At 34.3% G+C, this 25,165-nt stretch overlaps 1 long non-coding RNA gene across 5 annotated transcripts in view; it reads left to right on the forward strand.

Annotated features, from left to right (window-relative positions):
- The window catches only part of LOC109367390 (uncharacterized), a 146,117-nt gene that overhangs the window by 6,413 nt on the left and 114,539 nt on the right, over nucleotides 1-25,165 (forward strand). For 4 of the 5 annotated variants that reach the window (XR_014883188.1, XR_014883190.1, XR_014883189.1 and 1 more), the window contains exons 3-4: nucleotides 10,314-10,478; nucleotides 14,463-14,536. This is a non-coding gene — a long non-coding RNA (uncharacterized LOC109367390). The remainder of the gene's footprint in view (nucleotides 1-10,313; nucleotides 10,479-14,462; nucleotides 14,537-25,165) is intronic. The other variant, XR_014883192.1, reaches the window with a different exon arrangement.

A 25,165-nucleotide genomic window follows, 5' to 3' on the forward strand; every position in this document is an offset into this window, starting at 1 on the left:
TAATTTTACCATGGATAAAGTCTGATATAGTAAATGATAGTTTTTCAATTTTGGTGGAGGTTTAGCAGTTAAGTTTAGAGTGGTATTTGTTGTATTATTTCTTTGAAATATTTCTTTGAAATTTCTTTGAAAAATTAGATGGGAGACTATCTAGCCCTTACAAGTATATAATAAAATCATCAACATAATAAAATATCCTTTTTTGATTAAGCTGTTTATATGCTAGTTAAGCTTTCGTGGTGCTTCACCCATTGTACTTCCTATTTACCATTAACAGTTTTCCTATGGTAAGTCTCAGTCTTTCGTGGAGGAATGTATTATTTCAAGCAGATCAATCTGTGTAACATGGTTGGAAAAAGCAGGATGATGTAGAATAAAGATAAGTTTCATGGTCTATTTATAATAATAAAGTAACACTGATTAAACTAGCACATTTCTCATGTGAAAAAACAGTCAAAATAATTCTACAAGTCTTTCCATGTTTTTCCAGAGAAGTTATAAGTAAAGGACTAAGTGACCCATTAAATTATTTTACCTGCCCCTTTCTACTGGTTTAAAAATAAATAAATAAATAGTGCTCTCCAATGTTATGGACAATGTATTCATATCATTAAGTCATAAGACTTAAACATCTTTTCAGTCCAGGATGTCCTTAGTGTGTTTATCGTGTAAAATTCTGAATATTTTTTTTTGGTGAAATTTTATATATTGAGACAAGCTGTAGGGATAATAGGTCCTTGGGAACTCAGGGAAAGATTTTCAGCCTCAATAAGGAGTTCCCATTTACTGCAGCATATTTTTGCAATCGCAAAATGTGCCAGTGAAACATAAATGATTGTATTACTGAGGGTACTATTCATTTATAACATTTTATTCCCTTAGCAAATAAATTTATAGACATTCAACAGGCCTCAAGTCCAAAGAAGGACAAGGAGATTTTGCTTGAAATGTTCAGAAATAGTGTGAGGTAATAAAATGATGAGAAATACACTATGTTTTAAGTTCAGAGACTGTAAAATAAATAAATAAAAATCAAACACTATATGAGTCATACAACTAGCTCAAAAGTGAATATAAAATGTGGGTCTGTGTCTGATCGCAGGGATCAGGATTCTAGATGATTTACATGTTCCTCGTAGTGTTTGAAAGATTGATATTGGTCTTCCTGCTTCCTCTATGGTATAGGAAAGCAGAGTTTGAGTGTTCATAGAGTGGAATATCCATGAATTTTGTTAGAATCTTTAAAAGTATTTGTTTATGTTTAACAAATCTAACACTCCATTTTTATGAGCTTGTATTGAGCAAGGACTGTAATAAAGTTACTCAGTGAATATTAATTTGATAGTCTTTCTTCAAAGCTCTCTATCTAATTCAATTTCCAATAGAAGTTGCCAAAATGTTCTATATGGTGATCTATAATATTGCTACTTGTTTTCTAGTTCTTGCCTTTGACTTCACCATGCAATCTTTCATATCCTCTTTGAGCTCCCACTAAACACAACTCTGATATTCTCCATACTACATTAATTTGACTCATTGTTCATTATTTTTCCGCAAAGGCCTTGGTTTCTACTTTTCCACTAGAGGGTGATTGCGTAAGATACCATTATCTAGTAAAACAATATTTAATCCTTTGTTGTTTCTCTACACAGAGGGCGTGTTCAGATATGGTAACTGATAAGACTTAGATTTTGTTGTTGGACATATAACTGGACAAGAGTCTTTTGGTATGAGATTGTACTCATTAGAGATTGAATCAATTTTCTTCATGAGTTTCATACTAGGAAAAAAAAGTAACGAAGATTCAGACCCCCTACTAATGATAAAAGCAAGGAGAGGAAGCTGCCATTTCAAAGTGCTTTCCTTTCTTCAAAACCTCCTATACAGGTTTAATAAGGCTTAGAAAGATTTAAGTGTTTTTTAACTTATGAAATGTTTCCTTCAGTCTTTTGTAAATTTAGTTGTTTCTTCCTAAAAGATAGTTGATTACATAGGAGTTCTTATAACAGTTTTCTTCCTGAACCCTTTATTACTATGTTTTTCTTTTAGTTAAAATTTTAGCTTCACTTAACATGAATAGTGCAATAAAATAATAACAAAACTTTCTGGGAAAGAAGCTTATAATCTTATGCTTTCATACAGCTAAAAATTTCAGGGAAGGTAAACACTGAATGCTTCTACAGTATAAAAAAGCACACCTTTTGGGAAGCTCAACGTCAGGCACATTTTAGTCGCTGTTGATACATATGTACAAATGTGTAATGGTGACACAGAAAATTACTTATTAAAAAAAAAAAAGCCCACATCAAGTCTTTTCTGCCACGTGAATTCAGTATTAAAGATAATTGAGTAAAGTACGAAGAACTTATTAAGGAGAGGGTTACTCTTATCTATAAATAAATTTATATCATGAGTGATTCTCGTTTTGAACTAAGGTGTAATGAAAAGAATAGAAGACTAAAAAATAATTGCAAGTTTTGATAACATTAAGAAGTGTCGATATGAAATTTGATTTTTAGATCACTGAATGAGCTATATCTGTAAAATTATAGCAATCTACCTGGCAGGTCCTTCTTCAAAGTTATTGGTCTAAAAAAAACCTTTCAGTTTTCAGACTACACTGTATATTCTACTGCTTTTAAAAAAAAAAAAAAAAACTGAAAACTTTTTAATTCTTTACCATGTTATTTTTCTTTGAATTTTTCTTTGTTTTGTTCTTTCCTCTTTTTTAAAACCAGGAAAACTCTTTATTTTTCATGTATTTCAGTACTTTCCTATCCTTATTATATTTCTTTTATGTTAGTATACTCAGTATACTTTAAGAAGCTATCTTTAGAGATGTTAAATAGCTGCAGTTCTCAATGATTTCTGTTCAGAAAGAATACTGCAGAAGTGTATGTAATCTGTTCTTCCTGTCATTGTTTTGGGAGGGAAAAGTGATGTGAAGACAGTTAAATTACTCTTCATATGTAAGAGCCTGATTATAAAAGATGTGCCAAATGCTTTTAAGGCTCTACAGTATACCAGTGAATATGATTGAATTTCAGGTACGTTTATAAGAATTTTAAAATTCCATGTCATATCCACTTTGGAGAGATGCACTTACATACCAAAAGTTGAAAAGCTGGAAGATTTGAGTCTTTATGATTTTTTTTTTTTTTTTTTTCTTGGTAAGTCTACACTGGAGGAAGACAAACGAAAAAACCAGCATGTAAGTAGATGAGCCTTCTCATGGTTCAGCATCCAGATGGAGATGAGTGGTGTCGCACAGATGTCTGTACTGGGACTGGTGCTCTTTATTATCTTTGTCAATGACATTGACAGTGGGATCAAGTGCACTGTCAGCAAGTTTGTGTTGACACTCTTATGAGAAGGATGTCATCCAAAGAGACCTGAAAAGGCTTAGGCCCAGGTGAACCTCAATGAGGCTCAACAAAGAGAAGTGAAAGGTCTTGCGCCTGGGTTACAGAAATCCTTGCTATCAATACAAGCTTGGGGATGAAAGGATTGAGCACAACTCTGCTGAAAAGAACTTGTGTAGACCTGATGGCAGCCTTTCAGTATCTGTAAGAAAGAAAGAGACAGACTACTTAGAAGAGTTTGTTTTGATATAACAAGGGGAAATGGTTTCAAGCAATAAGAGTGGAGAGTTAGATTGAACATAGGAAAAAAAGATTTTACAATAATGGTAGTGAAGTACTGACACAATTTGCTCAGAGAAGTGGTGGATGCCCTGTACCTGGAGACATTCAAGGTCAGGATGGTTCAGGCTCTAAGCAACCTGATATAGCTGTAGATGTTCCTGTTCATCGCAGGGAAGTTAGACTAAATGACTTTTAAAGGTTGATACCAACTCAAATGATTCTCTGCTTCTGAGTATCTCCTCTTCCTTACATTTCTCACATATTTTATATATTTTATCCAAGCAGATTTAGAGACTTCCATGGCAAACTGTAGCTGTTTTTTGTATGTTTTTTTTTTGTTTGTTTGTTTGTTTTTGTTCATCTGCTTCCTAAGTATTTCTAAACACAAGAGACAGGAAAAAAAAAAAAAAAGTTTTGTGAAGGAAATGTCTTGGGGCAATTACTAGCCATTGATGCAGCAATACATATTTTCTCACCATTATAGCTTACTGATTTTTTTCCAGTTTTGCTTTATTAAACATCATATTTCATTGCAGTGCACATTTTACAATTGCATAAGACTGACAGGTGAAGAAACTATACAAAACATGGAAGTTCTTGTGGAAGGAGGTACCAAGGTCTCCTAAAATACATTTAAATTGTCACAGTCAGAAGGTGTTAATAGTTCAGGAAGGGCAGTTAAACCATAGAAAAAGAATGCCTGAAGCAGACTAAGTTCAGAGAATATTTTGAAATAAAATTTTTAATCCCTTCTTAGTGCATATAGTTAGAAGTGTAAAATAGTCTTCAAATTAAGTAATTAATCCTGTATAAATAACCATCTGTAAAGGTCTCTTTAACATTTTCCAAATAGTCTTGCACAGATCAAAATGATTTCCCCCATCATCTCCATCCTCTTTCAAGGAGAGGTTGTGGTAGAAATACTTAGTGAACCCCTTAAGGTTCCATTCACCTGAAAAGGAGCGTGACCTTCTGCACAGAGCAAGTCTATAACAAAGCAGCAGGTGGTGTCTCTGGCTCTTTGACCCGCAAATTGCTTTAAGCTGCAAGGTTACTTGGCATGCAAAGTACACTTGTGGTATATCGATGCAGGCCAGCCTGGTCCTGGTGAGGGAAATGGGAAAACAGTCTCCTTTGTAGAAAATTGAATACGTGGACTTTTTACTGACATAGGTTAAAGAAACTCTTAAGGAAACCAGAAACAAACCGTAGCAACTGTTATGCTATTTTTGCTGTAGTGTGTTCTCATCTAAAAAAAAAAAAAAAAAAAAAAAAAAAAAAAGTCCTGTAGGAGTGAAGATGTCCATTGCTGTTTGCGTACTTTGCATTTAATGGCCTGAACAGTGAACATTACCAAAAGGGAAACAAAATATCTCATGCAGCTTTTTCAGGTAGGATGATTGTTGCATGACCTGATTATGTGCAGAGGTTAAACTTTTTAAACTTCATTTAATGGAACTTTACCAAAACAGGTAGAATATTATATAAGTAACTGTTACGGAGTATCTTATTAAAGTATAGCTTTGAAAATAAAGGAAAATAAATCCGTTGGATTTGTTTCCCAGTACTATTATTTTTGTCCTTGTACTAATTCTCAGATGGATTTTGTAGCTCTTACACACACACACACACACACACACACAAGTTTAACTTTATTGTTATATCTCAACTGTTTGAATTTATCTCACTGGAAATAAGGATAAATATATTAATTTTGACCCTTTTAATATTCATACTTGAGCCACTACTCACAGTATTTATTCATTTTTTTTTTGCTGCACATCATTATTATTATCATGTGGAGCTCCCTGGTCCTTATTTGAGGGGGGAAAAGGAAAATACAAAAAACAATATTAAAAAAAAATGAAAATAAGAAACTGATCATAGCGATGCAGGAGCTGTATACAGAGGAAGAAGATAGGAGAAAAGAAGTATCATTGCTGGTTGTGCACAACAACAACAATCATTTTACTGTCTTACTGTTTTAATAGGTTGTTTTCTTGCTGTTTACATGTCAAATTTAGTACCATTGAAAATATGAGAGAAGGGAATTAATGTTGCAGGGAACTAAAAAAAAAAAATAATTCAATGGTATAAGAAGTATAAAAAACATTTAACATAATAACTGCTAATAAATACCAAAGGTAAAGTACCAAGAATTTTTTTCTCTTAAGGAGAAAGCAAATTAATGTTAATTAAATATCTCAATTTTTCTAACTATGGTGCTCCACTTGGTAACTTAATATAAAGAAAGAGTCTAATAGAATAACTCAGAGCAATTTCCTAGGTTGTATGTTTTTTATTTGGTATTATTCAATAGATTTTTGAAATACTGTTTCAGAAAATATTTCCTTTACATGCAAGCATTTTCATTCAAGAAAGCTGTATTACTCAACACTTTGATATTTCTGATCACAGACTAGAACCAGTACATTAAGTATATATTAAAAAAAGAAATGTTCAGTTTCCTATGGCTGGAAGCTGTGGACCTTCTCATAAGGAAAAAAAAAAAATTGCAGTGTTGAGATCGCTGCCAAAGCTAATTGGTTCTACATTCCTCTTTGCTGAGATGTGAAGAATCAATATACTTCTAGGTCAGATCTCTTTTTGCAATAGGGGAAGTGGAAAAGAAGTGAGAATAGGAGATGACAGAAGGCAGAAATTTACCATTGAATATATGAAAACTAAGGTTTCTTTTTTTTTTTTCTGGAGAATATATGTACTTATCTTAGTTGAAACCATAAATTTCTAAATATGGCATTTAGTGAATCTTCTTAGTTAAACATCCAAGATAGCAGTATATAATAACACTTTCTAATAAGGTAGGCTCTTTATGTTATTTTTATTAAATGTTAAGATATTTTTAATTAAGGAATACTCCTTAAGATCCTTGAAGAAAGCAATAGTCAGGTTTCTTCCTACAGTTAGTACTTTGGTGCCAGATGATGCTGATCTAGATATTATACTGTCAAAATCTTGTTATGGGTCTAATTAAACTAAACCAGACTTTTGCCTTTAGTGGATCAACACATAGTCTTCCCTTTCAGTCACCCTTCTGCAGTGCAACATTTTAAACTCATGCTTTTCTACTGTTAGATGGAATTTTTAGAAGGTTGTTATTAGCTCACTGGTATGCCAAGTTGTAATACAAGGGAATTTAAAACTGAGGCAAGTTCTATCATGTTTTGATGGTAACCAATTTTGATAGTCTTTAATTGGCAATGAATGGTCTGATAAGGATTCTAGCTCCAACAGCAGTATCAACTTGTCTTCACTAAGGGCAAGTTGTACCTGACAAATCTGGTGGCATTTTATGATGGAGTTACAGCATCAGTAGATAAAGGAAGAGCAACCGACATCATTTACCTGGACTTGTGCAAAGCGTTTGACACTGGTCACCAAATCGGAGAAAGATAGATTTGATGTATGCACCACTTGCGGAGTAAGGAGTTGGATAGATGGTTGCACTCAGGAAGTTGCAATCAATTGCTCAAAGTGGGTACTGGTGATCAGTAGCATTCCTCAGAGGTCAGTGTTGGGACTGGTGTTATTTAACATCTTTGTAGTGGGATAGGGTGCACCCATGCAGATGACACACTAAAGGGATGCTGCCCAAAGGGACCTGGGCAAGCTTGAGAGGTGGGCCCATACTGACCTCATGGAGTCTAACAAGGCCAAGTGCAAGATCCTGCACCTGGGTTGGAGTAATCCTTAGCACAGATAATGTTTGGGTGATGAATGGCTTGGGAGCAGCCCTGAAGAGAAGAATTTAGGAATGTCAGCTGAAAGTTTCAACATGAGCTGGCAATGTGCATTTCCAGTCCAGATGGCCAACCGTATCCTGGGTTGCATCAAGAGAAGTGTGACCAGCAAGTTGAGGGAGGTGATTCTGCCCCTCTACACTGCTCTTGTGAGACCTCACCCGGAGTACTGCTTCCAGTTCTGGAGTCCCCAACACAAGAAGAACATAGAGTTGTTGGAGCAAGTCCAGAGGAGTGCTACGAAGATGACTGGAAGGCTGGAGCACCTCCCTTATGAGAACAGGCTGAAAGAGCTGAGGATTTTCAGCCTGGAGAAAAGAAGGCTCTGAGAAGGCCATTTAACAGCCTTTCAGTACCTGAAGGGGCCAATGGGGAAGCTGAGGAGGGACTTTTTATTAGGGCATCTAGCTACAGAATGAGGGGAAATGGCTTTAAACTGGTAAAGGAAAGGTTTAGTGTAGATGTTTGGAAGAAATTCTTTACTGTGAGGGTGATGAGACACTGAAACAGGTTGCCCAGTGCGGTTGTGAATGCCCCCTCCCTGGAAGCATTTAAAGCCAGGCTGGATGGTACTTTGAGCAACCTAATCTAGAAGGAGGTATCATTGCCTATGACAGGAGGGTTAGAACTGGATGATCTTAAGCGTCCCTTCCAACCCAAACCATTCTGTGATCAGTAGCCTTTTAGTTACTTTGCTTCTGAGCAAGTAGACAAGTAGTGCTTTCTGAAGCCTGTCAGGCAGTTTCATTCCATGAAAACTGTCCATTTTTTGCCCTGAATGTTTTGGTTGAGCCATAATCTACAGAAAAGTAGAGCAAAGCAAGACTGCTTCCAGCTTAGGTATTAGAGAGAGGTCTCCCTCACAGTGAAGGGAAAATCTGTATATGGAAGAAAGAGATTACACTGGAAAGAGGTGATAAAGGAGTTTAAGACTACATTACAATACCTGTGAAATCTTGGTGAAGGTTAAATGGTATATATCTCATATCTCTCTCTCTCTCTCTCTTTTTTAAAGATAATTATTAATTAATAAAGAAGAAAAGATCTTTTAAGAAGTCTATGATTTTTTTTTTCTGTGTGCATAATAACTGCTTTATTCTAAACCTTTCTAATAATGAGATCCACTGCTGTATGAAGCAAGAGAGGGTTAATTGATCAATATTCAAGTTTAAGTAACCCCTGAAACACATTTTCCCAGTATATTCAGTTCAGTGCAAAGCATGTTCTTCTGCATTTTAGTCTGAAACCTTTTATTTTTAAGAGGAACTGTGTATTCTGTAAACTCAGAAGGCTTTATTTACTTCAAAGAAATATGTTTCATATTGTTCAGGAGTTACTCTACCCTTTTATTCTTCTTGGATTCTTGTTTATTTGTTTTAGACTTATTCCTGTAAAGAATAAAGATTTTTTTCAAGTAAAAAAAAACAAAAAAACTGTATTTTTAGGATGTGAAGAGTACTAACATTTCAAAATGGAGTTGTTTTGTTGAGAAAGTAAGATACTTTTGCATATTAAAAATACTACCTCTGTTTTAAAGGAGAGAAGCTAAAGCTATTCATTGAGTTCAGTTAATTTCATTGACAAGTCTAATGCACTTCTGTTTTAGTAGATTTATTTTTTTTAAATAATTTTGAATGTAAAAATAAAGAGTGAGGGGGTATTTTTAATTATTAATGTACAGTAACGTTTTCATGCTCATGTATTTACCACTTCAATATTGCTTGTCAACCTAATTCAAAAATAAATGTTCCCATTCTATTTTAAGAATATATATCATACATTACTGTCAGTACATAAATGATTTACACATTCTTCTCAATCATAAATTATTAATTAATTATTCAAATAATTTTAGATTGGTCTATGTTTCATTGATTTTTGTTCGTTTGTTTGTTTTTCAATTCAGTATTAAAACAATTGCAAAGATTTAAGATAGAAAAGATTAGCTTGGAAAAGGAATAGATGGAAGTGTAATATAATAGCCCTAACAGCAAAACAAATTACTGTTCTCCTCTTTGTCTGTTCTATATTTGTTATTGTTTGTGAAAATGCATTGGATTTACAGTAAGCACTGATTTTGTATCTTTAATGGTTTATTTAATTTTTTAAATTGTATTTAGAGCATTAGCCAGATTTAAATCTTTCTCTCTTAATAGGTTTTCTCCTCTCTAGGCTTGAAGTTATTTGTCTTTTCAGATATTTAAATATGAATCATTCTGTGTGCCAGTGAACTAGAAGTCCGCATAAAGATAAATTCCTGCAAAGCAGTTTCCTCCTTATCATTTGCTTCTCAGGGGTTTTGCTTTCCAAAGGCAATAACAGTTGCTGCCAAAATATTTGTCCCCAGTCCAAGTATTTATCAACTGCAGCAAATGTTTTATCCAAAGCTGTAAAATTAGGGAGAGCATTTGATATGGTTGGTAAGTTATAGAAGGTCCTTTCTGGATCCAAACTCCAAAAAGCTCAGCAGAACTAGAAGTGGCAGAAATCCCACATAAATGACCTCAATTATGTGAAAAATCAATTAATGTATTCCCAGGCCTAGTATCACTGTGGAATAAGAAAGTTCATAACCATTTAATGGAAATTCTACTGTTTACACCTTTCAGTGATCTTACTACTGCTGCATTTAATCAGGCCAAAAAGAGCAAAAAATGGTAAAATTTAGAATGTATATTAACACTGCATAAAATGCTGTCCATATGTTCTTAGAAATTGCTAATATAATGTATATAATGGTTATTCATGATTATGTATGTTTCCAAAATTAAATCAAGATGAATATGTTATTGTAGCTCTTATTACATGTATTAGCAGTGTGGATGGTCTAGACTGAATAAGTGACAAAGCACAGCAAGTTAGGAATTGAACATCTCACAAAATTATGGTCTTGATCTTTATCTCTCAGAGCTCGTGGTCATAGACATTGCAGTACTCTCCTGTTTAGATGGATGGAAGCTCTGCTACAAAGTCTTTTTGAGTTGTTGGAAGTGTGATTTTAAGTAAGACTGAGAGAAAAGAGTATTTTTCATAATGGAGGATTCCCGAGGGAGCCCATATCACCATGATGAAAGTAAGTTTGATATACTGCTAATAGGTAACAAACTACTTCATTTCTAATTTCATCATGTGACTGTTATGTCTCCCCAGGTTATATTTAGAAGCAAATTTTACCTTTTAAAAATCTCTCAGGAAGAGCAAATTGTTTAATCTCAGAAGATCATTAATGTTATCTACCTCAAATGGCAGGGAAAAATTCATGGGAATTTTAGTTAATAGGATGGTAAATACATTCTCATCAGCATATTAAATATATCTAAAAATAATGCTTAGTTTTTTCAACAGGAATTTAACAAGACTTATTTAATATAGTCTGATTCTTTAGTTAGCCTGCTTCACTGTAAAAGAGTGGATTGCTAAGCACAGCACATGTTGAGCTTGAAATATGAAATGTAGTCTCCATTCGTAATTTGATGATTATTGCTATTTTTAGTAAATAGGATTAAAGCATCTGTCTGGCTCCCTCTAAATTTCAGCATCTGTGGAAGATTTCTTGTGCTTTGTCATTCGGTAAAAGGCCTTGGCAATGGTCTCTGACTGCTTCATTTGTTACAGTAACACTTTGTACTGCATTTTGAATTGTTATGAAGATGCAGACTACTTTGAGTTCGGTGGGTAGTGTTATACATTGTCTGCAATGTCTTTGTGGTAATAATCTTCTTTCTAAGATATGTGAAAGGTCTAAGTAAAAAAACAAAAAACAAAAAACAACTCGGGGCAGGCCTCAGTCTCTAAATAAAGATGCATGCTTTTTTCAACAAAGATTGAAAAGGCTATATGATGTTCCTTTGCTGGTTAGCTTACAACAGAAGTCAGAATTTCGAAATTACAAAAGATAAACTTGTGCAGTACAGCACTGACTGGTAATGAAATTCCTAATATGTTCCCTCTTCATAAAAATAAAGAATTTCTTACAACTTAATTGACTTTGTCATCTTTTTAAGCTTCTCTAGAGACTGCTTTTTAAACCTTGAAAGTTTGCCTGCAGGCTTCTACAGAGAAGAATGTTCTTTGTATATTGCATACCACAGAAAAATACATATATTTTAGAAATTTATAATGCAGCATTTTGTAATGAGGTGAACATTTAGAAATATCATACCAGTAATGGTTGAAAGTGGCAGAAGGTTACAGATATGGGGATTTAAATTCATTAACCTTGAAGAAATCTATGTTAAGTCTGTCATTAGTTTCAAAGGACAGTCATTATAATTTTCAATAATATGAAGAGCCTTTTCATTTGGGAATTGCAAGGGGTTTGTATGTGTGGTAAAAAGATGTCTATTCATCCGTTGCCTGTCCTTGAGTACTGGTCTTGTGAAAACTTACATGCTCATGAAGTATTAGGTGTTCGCATGATCTGAAAGTTTGCCAGGGCAAGCAAGAAATACTAATCAACATATATGAAAGAGAGAGGTAGTAGGATGAAACTGATGCTTAAATTTTAAGCATCTCTGCAACTTTTAATGACATATAGTACTTAAAATTTTGATTAATATTTTTGTCTTTGAGAATAGCTAATGGTTTGCTTATTTGGATTTACATTAGTGGTAGTATTTTCTATGGAACTTTCAAATTTGTTAATTTTTTTTCTTAAAACTAAACAAAACAAAGCAACTACAGCAATCAAAAGCAAACACAAAATCTTCATTCTTCAGTAGTTTGTATCAACCTATTGCACAGACAGTCTTTCTGTGTGACAAAGAAATCAAAGGCATGATAAATGTTCCAGGAGCAAGGAACACTGAATTTACTTCTTACGTCAGGAACAGGAAGAACAAAAAGTGTGCAGAGATCTTTTAGTGAATTGCAGAATCATAGGATGATTTAGGTTGGAAAAGACTCATGAGATTGAGTCCAACCATCAATAATAAATCTTTTCATATGCTGTCATTTTCTTGATGCTGGGTAGATGATAGAATATAAAGAACTAGGTAAAGTTGATTTTGAGGTTCACCAGCGTACAAAATTCAGAACCAGTTTAAGAACTATTGAATAAGACTCAGTTCAAATGAAAGTGGAATTGCGAAGTTTAACAGGTAGGATGGTATTTTACTCCAGAATAAAGACCAAATTGTAGAAGAACCTTAGATTTTTTTTACTAACCTTTAGTACAAGACACGAGAAAGTGTTCTGAGTAAAAAGAAATAGTAGAGTAGTTTCTATATTAGCTTATGTAGGTATTAAAGATAAAATATTTAAGTGCTTTTTGAGAAGTCTCTAGTGTTCTGTAGATGCTGGGAAAGCATGAATAAAGTTATTAAATAGTTTTTAATGTTTTTGACCAGAACATCATTATAAGAAATGACATCATGTAGCATACCCCTTCCCACAAAATAATGAACAGTAATTATAAAGGAGTGAAAGATTTCTTCCCAACACTGCTATTGCAAGAATTTGATTAGTCTCAGTGAACAAAAGTATATCCTGCCTTTCACCACTATACCTGAGATTTCTGTAAAGAAATCTATCCTGTATCTGTTAATTCAAAACATTCAACAGGAGACTATCAGTCTATTTTTTTTCAGTTTAAAGGTAAACTATCCCAAATTAGCCACACATAAAACCATTGTTTTTCCATCTTTTTGAATTTCAACTTATTTTTTCTTTTCCTTTACATTTGTAACAGTGCACCATAGCTCTTCTCACTATAATTTACCTTAGTTGATATAAAAACACAGGACTGGTCTTGGAATGAGTCCAGAGGAGAACCACTAAGATGATCAGAGGGCTGGAGCACCTCTCCTATGAAGAAAGGTTGAGTGAACTGAACTTGTTTAGCTTAGAGAAGAGAAGGCTACAGGGTGACCTCATTGTGGCCTTCCAAAACTTGAAGGGAGCATATAAACAGGAGGAGCAATGGTTGTTTACAAGGGTGGATAGTGATTGGACAAGGGAGAATGGTTTTAAATTGAGACAGGGGAGGTTCAGGTTAGATATTAGGAGGAATTTTTTCACACAGAGGGTGGTGATGCACTGGAACAAGTTGCCCAAGGAGGTTGTGGATGCCCCATTCCTGGAGGCATTCAAGTCTAGGCTGGATATGCTGGGTAGCCTGGTCTGGTAACTAGCTATCATGCCCCTGGCAGGGGGGTTGAAACTAGATGATCATTATGGTCCTTTTCAATCCAGGCTATTCTATGATTCTGTGACTGGGATAATCCTGCTGGACGGTGTGATGTTATGATATAGTGCCAATTATTGTGAGAAATTATCATATAATCTCTTTTGGGAAACTAAACAAACAAACAAAAAACCCCTCTACTGCCACCACCAATCACAAAAGGAACAATCAAACAAAGTAATCTTCAAATTAGCTAGCTTTTGGTCTACTCAGAATTTTCAGAACATGACTATACTGTTTGCTAAATGTTATCTAGTTTCTAAGCTATATTTAATTATGAGCAATACATGTCTATTTATTTTTGTTCTAGTGCAGCTCTTCCTAAATTGTTCCTCTCTCAATCTTGCTTTTGTCTCCTCAATACAGAGAGCAATTAACCCTCTAAGACTTTTGCGAAAGCTACACTAGGAATTTTCCAAATACTCCAGAATGTGATTTGCTTAGTTTTATCTTGCTTATGTGACCTAAGTAAAGAAGTAAACTGCAGAAAAATTCACCATGGTCCTGTGAGCTGATTGATCATTATCTAGAGCTGAGATCTGTTTCAATTTGTTTAATCTTTTCTGGATATATGTTCTGTAACAATTTTGTTAGGAAAGGACACAGAGTGAATGGATGTGCTTCTGTTCTTGAGGCGACTACAAGGATGAATTCAGAATAGGTTCATTGCCCTGGAAGAAGATGAGGAAAAATATATCTACATAGGTTGCCATAGATAGCCATTTGAGTCTGAAATACAAATCCAAGTAAGCAGCAGGTAGATAGAGATTCCTCCCTGTGAGGAATGGAAGAACCCTTGCCAAATGTTTGGATTTTATCTATGGAGACATTGCTGAGGATAATCCAACATTACTGTTATATACTGCTGTCCAGCCATCTAAAGCAGGAAGAGGAAACATTAACCACATCACGAATGACTACACAGCTTTGTGGCCATGAGAGCTCAGGTAAGTGTCTCTTTTTTTATTTTCCTCTTCCTTCTTTATCATATATCTGGAGTAGAAACCTAGCCTTACAACAAACAACTCAACAGAAAGTGTGTATTAAATGGTTTCTTAATATTCAAGGATAGTATCATAATTTACTATTGATGAATGGTGAAAAAGTAATATGCATGGGTAATTATTGAATACTCTGCTTGTTGAGTACGTGGTAATCATAAGTGCCTAAGACTGGATGGTGTGTTGATAATGTCAGGAAAGTGCTTTATACAAGAAGAAAAGAAAAGTAAAGAGGTGAGAAAAAATACAGATTTAGAGAACTATAATAACACAAAAGAAGGTGCATGTTGTCATAATTTGTGAGGAGGATGGATTCCTTTTTAACCTCATCTGACTTATGTTCTCTGCTAATATGCTGAGTGTGGGTGCCTACTGGAAGTTATGTGTACTCCACTCAAGGTTACATGGTTTGATTTGTAAGTTTTACTAAGGATATGATATTGCCATTTCACATTTTTAACATATAAAAACGACTTAAAATCTCTATCTAGCTCTCTATGTGACAGCTGATCCCTCAGAAAAAAATCTCTCAGTCAGAACTTAAGGCTATGAAATTACCTGTGTGCCTTCAACTGCAGATACCATTAACAAGAAGGACACGTCCAGAGTCAGTGTCGGGACAAATAGTGCTCCGTATTTTAATCAATAATCCAGACAATAACATAGATTTCACCCTGTAGATATTACTTTATAAGGAATGTGGTTAATATGCCAGATATCAGAACTGCAGTTCAGAGGAAATTGAAAAAAATGTGACATCTGGGACAACAGCAATCTATTTAATTTCAGCAAGTAGTGTGTCAAACTTCTGCATGTTGGACAAAATAAGTACAGCTTAGAACACCAACTGGCTAAATAGCTATGTGCCATGCACATAGTTATAATTCCCTCTTATCGTCTGCCTGTCTTCCCTTCCTTGAAGTTTAGAGATTATGTCAGCTAGCAGTTTAATCTTTGTGTAATCCTCCTGGAAAAAAGTGGTGGTGAACTTACTTCAGCAGAACTAGCTCTAGGCAAAATGCATCAAGAGCATCCTGAAGCTTTTGTTGCCTTTTTTGCTTCTACTGATTTTGGAATATATATGATCTCACAAGAGATGGCTCTTCTTCATTGCAAGGCTTCAATTGTTAGTGGAGATACTGGCCTAATCTCAGCTTGGGGGAATTTCAAAGAATTCTTAATAAAATATAAATTCCTGCAGTAAATCTGTAAAACCAGTAGCCTGATTCAAAGACCACAGAAAGAAATGCACAGGAATTAGAGTGAATTATGTTCCATGTTAGTGTCAATTCATTATTTACATACATAGATTAGTTAATCAATCTGTAGCAGGATCAAGATTTATTTATATATGTTCATATGCAAAGGGAGGAACATACTCTGACTGAGAAACTATGACACAAAACCAAAATAATCAAATTATATCTATGTGGTATCTTCAAAGCAAAATAACAAATGTGTGACTTTCAACAGAAATATTTTTTCTGGTTTTCTGATCTGAATGAGTTTTGTCCTTTTAGCTGAGTGATAGAGGATATTCTTCTGAAGAGCTGAAGAGGGCTGGTGATTGATGTACACTGATCTGTATCAGTGGACAGGATGGAAAAAACAAGCAAATTGTTTTCTAGTATGGCTAAACCTCAGTCATATATCTACTAATGTGTAAAACACGATGGGAAGTTCTGTACCTTGTTTCTCAAGAGACCTTGGAAGTCACAGGGAAAAGTTAACAGAAGGGTGAGTTCCCAGTATGGCACAGATGAAAAGGTCTAACACACTGTATAAACAAATTAGCGCTTGTTGATAGAGCAATCATTATATAATCTTCATGTTTGCTGTCAGTGCTATGGGATATCTGTTGCTAACATAGAATCATAGAATGTCTTAGGTTGGAAGAAAAGTTAAAGAACATCTAGTTCCTATCCCCCTACTATGGCAGGGTTGCCAACCACTAGATAAGGCTGCTCAGGGCTCCATCCAACCTTGCCTTGAACACCTCCAGGGATGGGGCACCCACAGCTTCGCTGGGCAGCCTGGGCCAGTGTTTCAGCACCCACATAGTGAAGAATTTCCACCTGACATCTAACTTGAATCTCCCCTCTTTTAGTTTAAAGCCTTTTCTTCTTGTCATCTCACTATCATACAGTGGAAAGAGTTGGTCTCTGCCTTCTGATTACAAGCTCCCTTCAAGCACTGAAAGGCCACAATGATTTTTCCCTGAGTTTGACCATATAAAGATCAATGTACGGAAACTTGAACTCTGATCTTTCACAGTTTTCCGGTAGTACCATGTGCTGTGACCTGCTCTATCTTTCCACAGAGTTTGACTCTGGGACACTTCATGATATTTTTCTGATGTAAACTGTCTCCTTAATACAGTAATATGGCAACAAATCAGGGGATTCTACAGGAGAGGTCAGAAAAACAAACCTGTCAGTCCTTAAGTAAAAACACATTAGCTTTCTGCTTAATATCACCCTTCCCACAGACAAGAACAGGGTTCCCCAGCTCAAGAAAGATAGGGAAGCACTGGAGAAAGTCCAACAGAAGGCTACAAAGATGAATAAAGGCCTGGAGCATCTCCTTTTGAGGAAAGTCTGAGAGACTTGGGACTGCTCAGCCTGGAAGAGAGAAGATTAAGAGGGGATCTTATGAACACTTATGAGTATCTACAGAGCATATTTCAAGAGGATAGGGTCAGGCTCTTTTTGTTTTGCTCAGCAAACAAACAAAGGGCAACAGGCACAAACTCAAACATAGGAAGTTGTATACAAACATGAGGAAAACCTTTCCATTGAGGGTGACAGAGTATTGAAATAGGCTGCCCAGAGAGGCTGTGGTGTCACTTTCTCTGGACAGATTCAAAACCCACCTGGATGTTTTCTTGTGCAACCTACTGTAGGTAAGATATTTTCTCAGCAGGGCTGAACTAGATAATCTCCAGAGGTCCGTTTCAATCCCTACAATTCTGCAATTCTGTGATTGTAGTGTCCTGAAGCTGATTTAGACTAACTCAACATGTGGTATGTGGAGACCTTCTTCAAAAGCTAATTACTACAGCCATCCAGATTGTATGTGCAGATGCAGAAAACTGACTGAATTCTGGAGCTTATAGTGCTTTTCTTCTAATTCCTAAATCTCTAGTGTTTTCATGTCTGTCTTTCCCTAGCCTGCCCACCACTATAAAAGTTGTTAATGATGCTTGAGTTTGGTTGCTTACTTTTTTATTTTAAAGGTTGTTTAGACTTTGTGCAGCCTGATTCTAAGATCAAGGCTTTTGGAAATAGATGTGAACTGTGTTGTTAAGCTACCTCTGTAGTGAATAAATAAGTATTGTGCATCTTTTCGAGAAATATTTTTTTGATTTTCTACTGATTGATGATTTCACTGATTTACAATAAATATAATCAAGCAATCTGTAGGTATTTGATTAAAAATTAAAATAATTTCTGAACAAAAGAAAGATGAAGAGAAATAATAATAATAAAAAAGTAACCTCCTTTATTTACTTTCATTTTTCAGGGAGTTGTTTCTTTTTCTTTTAATTTCTTTTAATGCTGAGGGTAAAAAAGCCTCCTCTGCAGAGCATATAGTGCCAGCACATGTATGTAACTGCACTAAATGAAGATGAAGTAGAAGGAATTAATTAGAAATAGTCAGGATGCAAATGTGCCTCTGGGCTACTAATACATGTTTGGCTATGCAAATTAACCACTAGAATATTACAATGGATTTTGTTAAATTTTGGGAAATAGAAGATTGTGAACCATTTTGGAGAGATCAGTTGTGAATGAGATATTTGAGGGGAAAAAAAGTTGTACATCCATTTCTTAATGACCATATATTTCCTCTTTCTTTCCAAAGAGCACTTTTCAGTTTCAGACCATTGGACATTGACATACAGATATGCAAAAATATGTGGAAAGATTACACATGTATTGAAAGTGTAAACACATTTGAAAGGATGCAGTTTTAATGGTGTATTGGCTCTTCATTTCTTTTGCACTTTTGAATAACAAGTTCCTTTAAAAAAGTGTAATTTTCTCCTTCCTTATGACTGAGACATACTTTGTGCATGCAATCGAATTCCTCACACTTTGAGGGGAAGGAGTAAATTTGAAAATAAAACAAAAAAGTGATGTATATTAAACAAATTTGAAGAATCTCCTCCATTGAAAAAAAATTTAAAAGCTTTAGAGCTTTACAGTGACAGACCTCATAGGCCCCACAGCCTGTGTGAAATTGGATTCAGTGTGATTATTTCTGGGCAATAATTCAGAGCAAATAGCATCAAGAAAGACTTGCATAAATCCTGACAGAAAAAGTGGATTTAAATCAAACTAATAGGTTGCAAAACATATGAAATATGCTTTGTACTGTGCCTTGGAGACACATGGCCAAATCCATATTCAAAAAGTAAAAACAAACCAGTATGATTTGAAGAATAAATTACTTGTCAGCGTGATCTTTAAAAATGCCAGAATTTAATGCAAAAATATAATCCTAACATTTATTGCAGCAAAAATAAATGTCAACATATTAGACTTAACTGGCTAAGCCTTGTGGTAGCATTTCTACAAAGTGAAAGGAACATGACAAGTTGCATTTCACATTCATTAGAATGAGATTTGGTCTTCTTTATCATAAGCAGTAGATTTAAACACTTTATTTTCATTTACTTCACTGTATTGAGAAAAACATTGACTCAGATAAGAAATGTAATACCATATATTCTTTTCTCTGGAGCTATCAATCAATTTTAGAAGCTAAATATGTAATATGACAACACTAGAGCTTTCTAGCAGAATACAAAATATAACATTAAATGTTTGTGACATATCACAGACACTACTTAGAATAGTACCTACTATGTGTAGAACATAGTAAAAGTTACTATGTTTGCTATTAGCTACCACAGATATATCTCAGAAACATTTAAGTATGTATTACTATAGAAAAGGACACTGAGAGCAACTTTTGACTTCTCTAATACTCTAAATACTCCTTCTTAAACTTTGGTATTTTGCAACACCTCTGTGAGTTCCTCTCCTTTCATTATTTATAACATTATTTATATTTTGCAACTTATATTCTTATAAATTATCCTTCCATTACTAAAATAATTATGAAATGTTAGCATCACTGAGTCTGTTTTCTAAGCCTTGTTTTCACAGGACATCATCCAAATTCTCTGGAAATGTATACAATTCTTCCTGTTGTAGCAGTGGTAGCATAACTTCTAATTCGCTGCCTCACAGGGTTAAAATCTTTAGGTCATTTTTTAATAACAAAAAATATTTATTCAAATCTTTTATGTAATCATAGAATGTTTTGGGTTGAAAGGTGCCTTTAAGACCACCTAATTCCAGTCCCCCTGCTATAGGCAGGGACATGTCGCTCTTCACAAGAAGTCCTCGTTGTTCAAAGCCCTTCCAGGGACTTTATTATACTTTATGTATCCATCTGGATATTAAATATTAAGACGTCATAATCATAACTGCATTAATAATTACACAAAATAGGATTGTGAAAAATATTTTATAATTGAAATTGTTCTAGTTGTGTTTTTTGAAGGTCTTGCTTAATTGTTATTTTTAATGTTAAAACTTCTAATTATTTTTGAAAGGACAATAGCAGAAACAAAAATGTTTACAGACTAAGGAGGGTCCAAAGAAGATCCACTAAGATGATCAGATGGCTGGAGAGCCTGCCATGTGAGGAAAGGTTGAACTGTATTTGTACAGTCTAGAGAAAAGAAAGCTCAGGGGAGACCTCATCTCTGTGCTCTGTTATTAAAGGTTGACTACAGAGAAGATGAAAACTCCTTTTTAACAGGGAGTCACATGGAAAAGATAAGGGACAATGGATAAAAGTTGCACCAGGAGATATTCTGCTGGAAAAAAAAGGGAAATTTTTATTGTAAGAACAATCAATCATTGGAATAACCTCCCCAAGATTCTACTTGAGATTTTTAAGATTCAGCTAGACAAGTTGTTAAACAATCTTCATTTATCATGAAAGGTTGGAACAGATGCTCTCTGAGGTTCCTTCCGTTCTGGGATTTTCTATTATTTTTATGGAATGAAAGAACCTGCTGAAGCTTCTCATCTTTCTCACTCCAGGAGTGGCAGCGAAGCAATGCTCCATCTGCCAGAACTTCCAAGGCTCACTGCTGTGTCCAACTGGTGCTGCTGCTGCCTGTCATGGCAGAGCTCTCTGTGAAGCCTAGCCAAGGAGCTGTGGGACCTAACTGGTTTACCAGAGTGAATAAAGAGAAGCTGCACAGGGAAATTGATTTTTTTTTATCATACCAATGATATGTTTAAAAAAATATGTATAGACTTTCTCCTTTCTGGTACTTGTAGGCAGAAAAGGTTATAAAATAGGTGCTAGGTGTAGTGAAAAGCATTTAAAATTTAGGAAACTTTATCTAGTACAAAACATTGCTGATCACTGCTTTGGCATTTGACAGTGGTCAGCTTTTGTTCTCAAGCATTTTAATAGATTTCACAGCCAACAAATCTTTCCCTTGGAATACATCTGCTAAAATGGGCACAATGATTGACATAATTACTTTTTTCTTCATGGGGAGGCTTTAACACTCTTATATGTAAATGCCTCCCTTTCTCCTACTATAAATATATTTTACCATTTGTGCTTCTGACAAACAGTGTGTGTGCACCATCAGTAAAGCATCTTTTTTAAAAGTCTGACATTACAAACCTAAAACTTTCTAGCATAAATTACATACATAAGCAGCTATATGACACAAAAATATATGCTAAACACTCAGAGTCTTAGTAAATTAAAGACATGAGTAATATTTTATGTGAATGACAAAATGTACAATTACACATTTTAACTTTTAAATATGTACTGTGAAAATGAGTTGCCACATATATGGATAATTGCATTTGAATTCAAAACTAGTTAGCACTTCTGATAAGTAAGGCTCCCAAATGTTTAAGTACTGCACTGTTTTATATAAATAAGAAGAATGAGAAAAAATGTAATTACATACATTAAACATTTTGCAGCAGTAAAAAAGTGATGTTATTATAATGTGCTTTTTTTTAGAGGAAACCAAACTTTAATTTTCTTATTTCCATAGAATTTTTGTATCATTCAGTTTACAGACACTTGAAGATATTTGGTGACCTAAAACTTGTAGCCAGTCAAAAACTATGAAAGATTTCTTTATTTCAGTTTCTCATACATCACAGACTGTATATACTTCTGGCCAAATACTTTTGTAGGTTACATGAAGAATTCTGCTTTCTCTTCCTCTCCAAAATATACCCATCATATTCTTAACTGTTCATAAAACATTCAGTAAAGCAAACAGAATGTTCAGGTAGTAATATTCTATGTTATGTTTCATCTGGTTCGTCAAGAAGCTTTTTTTATTTTGATTTATGTTTGATTGCCCCCTGCTGTTTGATAAAGCTCTATTTGTTTATTTATTTATTTATAGTCAACATCTCCGTCTATTTTCTTCATTAGTAGAAAAGATGTTGGATTTGAAACCATCTTCTGCTATGGTTATCAATACATTTAAACTATTAAGGTAAAGCTGACAATTGAAGAAAATGCATTCAACTGTATTTCCTGCCTTGTAAACAGTGTTGAAAAATGTTAATTTCATTTTCATATCCAGTATCTTTTTCATTTTTATTTACTATCTTGGGACAGAATACCTCAGATGTCCCTGAGAAATGAAAGCTTTCCTTGAATCCTTATTGCTCAAGGAGGATTCTCTTTTGGGTTAACCTATTCATTTAGATCATCTCATCACTTATCTTAACAGAATTCTTCTGTGTTTTTCAAAACAGTTATCTAGTTGAAGTTAAGAGCATGAATTTTTTCTTCTGGATGTTATGGAGGCATCTTGTACAAGTTATACTTGTTTGTTCATAAGGAGAAATTGAAGGGGGGGCAGGTACAGAATACCTACAAGAGTTCTCCTGTGGTACCTGATACGACAAGTATGGAATGCGTCCATGAGCAGGAAATCCATGCACCTTGTGAAGTATTCCATTCTTTAAAGATCTTTTCTGCTAAATCAGTATTTTTATGAATGAATGAGATACCTAGGTTATAATAGCCAATCTTGGCCCAAAAGCTTCCAGAAATCACAAAATCACATCAGTGTTTTTGGGGGAATTGTGGGACTGCTATTATATGGTTGCTTTATGAACTGACAACTTTTAGGTCTCTATATATACGAAGTATAGCCTGACGGCTGACACTAGTATTATCTGGTTTATTTCAGCTGATGTGCTTGGCTGAATTAAAAAATCTGGTATCTGGTTGTACCAAACTGAGAAATCATGTCTTAAATTTTCATTGAGATATCAATTCACATCGCATTTGTCAGAGATGAGCAAAGAACATGGCCAATTAATTAGTTCAGGTGATTTTGATGACATAGTCATTTGTCTGAGCCCTGAAGCTGCTTAGTAAATATTCTTATAATGGAGTAGAGAACTGGTATTCCCAAGCCAGATCAGATATTCTGTAGATGTGTTGCATCAGTATAGACGTATATTTCTATACAAGTTAATGTTGATCATTCAAAGCTTTAAGAAAGAAGTAGCTACAGAGCCAAAAATGTATTTCCCTGCTTCCAATGAACAAGAATCAGAAATGTTTTTTTCTTTTGGAACAGATTAACTTCTATCAGTTTACACCCTAGAAGAGTGATGAACTAGGTTAATTGCTCAAAGAATTAGTAATCCCTCACATGGCCAGCAAGTATGAATGTCCAGTCTTCAAAAATGAGGAAAGAAGCTCAAGATAGCCAAAAAAAAAATACCAACACAAACAAATACAGTAAGCTTTTGAGGAGAAGAGAGAAGGAGAAGAATAAGTATTTTGTCTAATGGAAGACTATAGAAACATATTGGTAGTGGATGAATTATGAATATAGACTTTGGAGAAATAGGAAGGAGACTCAGAATTTGGGAGAGAAAGGAAAAAGCTAACCATGTGTATAGAAGAGTCATTTACATCCTTAGGAATAGAGAAATAAATCATAGCCCAAGGACTAAAGCTAGAGCCATTGATAACAGTGCTATTATAAATATAATGAATCTGTTTCTTTTTCCTGTAATCCATCTCTTCAGACATCCATGTCCTCATATTCCAGCTTTGTTTGCAACTGGATCTAAAACTCATATCCTTAAAAAAAGAACTTCCACAATTTTTGGTCTCATTTGCTTTTGCTTTGATTTTCCTGCAACAGAGCACAATGTGTTATTTTTTCGTTTTTGTTTAAAATATTTTTAAATGAATTATTACCAAGGAAAAGTTTGTTTGCAACCTTGTCAGAATCTGGAGATTGTTGCTTGCAAAGCTTGAAAGAACAAATTATCTGTGTTATTTCGATAGAAAAATTTTGCTTGTTTTTACAAATCAATGATGTTACTGTTTTTCCCTTAACATTCTTTTTGCAGCATTTATTGTTTTGGCATTTCTTGACTCTTAGTTTAGAGTTCTGCAATTTATTTATGCAAGTATTTAGAGGTATAGCTATTGGCACTAGAAACTTAAACTTGCATAAAGCTTTCCTTTTGGTTTATTTGCAATTTACAAATGAACATCATGCTACACACCCTGAGATAGACGTGCTTTTCCATCTTTGAGATAATTTTTCAATTAATATATCTTCTCAGTAAGTCTATGATACATTGCTCTAATTTTCTATCCTGGACATTCTGAATTGCACTTATACTTTTTCTTACTTTACTGGCAGAGAGACGAACAAAACTCCCTCATTTTCTCCACTGATTCACAGGATACATATTTTTTTCAAAGACCGTTGCAATAGCTTACAGTTAATAGAAGTTCCTTCTGTGTTTTCAAGAGCACAATGAAAGCAGAATGAATTTTTAGGATAAAGAGAAATTATTTCTAAGTCACAAAGTAGAAAAATTATACTTTCGAACATCACCATAAAATTAAAATAAAAAATAAATAAGAGTAAATAATGAGAAGAAGAAATCCTCAAGCCTTGTTTTTCAATGAAACATAGGCATTAAGACTTACAAAGACCAGAACTTAGAACTATAGACCAGCTACTGGTGAAGAAATATACCTTCCATGATTTTTAAATATTCAAAACTTTTTTTTTTTTTTAAGTGCTATCTGATAAAAAAATAAGAAATGTGTTAGAAATGTTTAAATCTTTCAAAACGTGTTAGAAATGTGTAAATCTTTCAAAACATATTAGATTTCCTTCTGATTTTCTTCCCTAGCTATTTCACAGCTTTCCTATTTTCTTAGGAAAGATCTATTTGCATCATTTTAACATCCTAATATTTCTCTTTTGCCTTTAGTACAGCTTTGAGTCTGTCTGAAGAGTTGTATATCTTATCTTTACATGCTAACTTGCTGTTACTGTTTTAACTAATTCTATTTGATAGTGTAAGAATCAGAGAACTTTCCCTTCAACCACTATATAGAAACTAGAAAGATCCAATATTTGTTAAATCTGAGGCAAAACTCTGTAGGCTTACTATCCATTCACAGTTCACAACACTATGAAGATTACAGATTAGTTTTGTAGATATAAAG

Source organism: Meleagris gallopavo, chromosome 4 (genome assembly GCF_905368555.1).
Source record: "Meleagris gallopavo chromosome 4, MGAL_WU_HG_1.1, whole genome shotgun sequence".
In the NCBI taxonomy this organism is placed as follows: Eukaryota; Metazoa; Chordata; class Aves; order Galliformes; family Phasianidae; genus Meleagris; species Meleagris gallopavo.